Source organism: Propithecus coquereli, unplaced genomic scaffold, assembly GCF_000956105.1.
Source record: "Propithecus coquereli isolate 6110/MARCELLA unplaced genomic scaffold, Pcoq_1.0 Scaffold240, whole genome shotgun sequence".
In the NCBI taxonomy this organism is placed as follows: Eukaryota; Metazoa; Chordata; class Mammalia; order Primates; family Indriidae; genus Propithecus; species Propithecus coquereli.
Window position 1 is genome coordinate 2,411,190 of NW_012147953.1, and position 1,379 is coordinate 2,412,568.

A 1,379-nucleotide genomic window follows, 5' to 3' on the forward strand; every position below is an offset into this window, starting at 1 on the left:
AAACAATCTTATTACCCATCTAGTTACTGTGTCATCATACCAATAAGAAGATAGTGATTAGAAAATGTGTTTTCTATAACCTGGCTCACATGCTGTGATGTAACAATTTTCCAACATCCGGATTTTAGGTAAGTCTTGTGCATCACAATTTAAAAATGTCTTCACAAATGTGTGTTCATGCAGTCAAACAATAATTGCATATGATATGGCAATGTATTATATAATGTAAAGAAGCATCAATGTATCTTGGCACATGCTTCTCATCTATCTATCAGCTATCTCCCCAGGGAAAAATGTTAGTAATGTGCTTTGTGTTCAAAGATTTTTTCCCCTATAATATCCTGCCATCTAGATTAAATTACTCATTCAAGGAATACATGGATTTTTACTTTTTTGTGTAACCTATCATTTCAATAAAATGTTTAAAATGTTTCACAAAACAATACGATGGAAAAATGCAAAGAGATAAAAGTCATGCTGGAGAAAACCGTATAGTGCCTCTCAATGTAAGGTGAGAGCCTAACTTCATTGCACCTCGCAGAAAAGCCAGCCTGAAAGTAGGGAAATTGGGATTTCCTCACTGGTGGTCTGGAATTTTTTGGAAAATTTGTGATGGTATCTTGAAGGCTTTATTATTATAAAAATGTAAGAGAATCATAAATTTTGGGTTATATTAAAAGCAAAGGGATGGATAAAATAAATACATAGTCTTTCTCTTCCCCCTGCAAAAGAACCAGAATGAGAGTTTATTACTGTCTGTCACTCTGTGATGAGGGATGGCCAGGTAAGTAGGCTCATGATATGGCTGTCTCTTGAACAACCACCTGAACTCCACTGGCGACAACTGTGGTTTTAATCACTAATAATACAGTGTGTATGGGGCTAGATAATGCCCCTTTTGAGAACAGAGCCTCGGAGGGACCTTTAGCGCCTTGGTGGGTTTCCTTAAAGTCTACCTACGCTTTTGTAAATAGTCCCTTCATTAAACTTTCCCTAAATTGCCAAGTTTCAATGTGTTTTTCTGTTTGGACACTGGCTAATCCCAATAAAATGAAATACAGGAAATTTTGCTTCTCCACCAATCTGAGGTGAGAGTGAGCGGCTACTTTTGTAGTTTATAAATGATAGAGTGACCACAGGAGGAATAGATAACAGGGTTGATTAAGTATTGTTCCTGCAGTAGTATGTCATCCTTGTAAAATCTAATTACTATTTTTTTCATTATTTTGTAAGACAGCTCCCCCCTCCTGCAAATATCATCATCATTTGGTAAGAAACAGCAAGACATAAAGCCTTCTGATTAGATTTTGTTTTGTTTTTTTGTGCCATAAATTTTGAAAATCTTATATATTTTAACCAACTGTATCAGAATGTTTCTG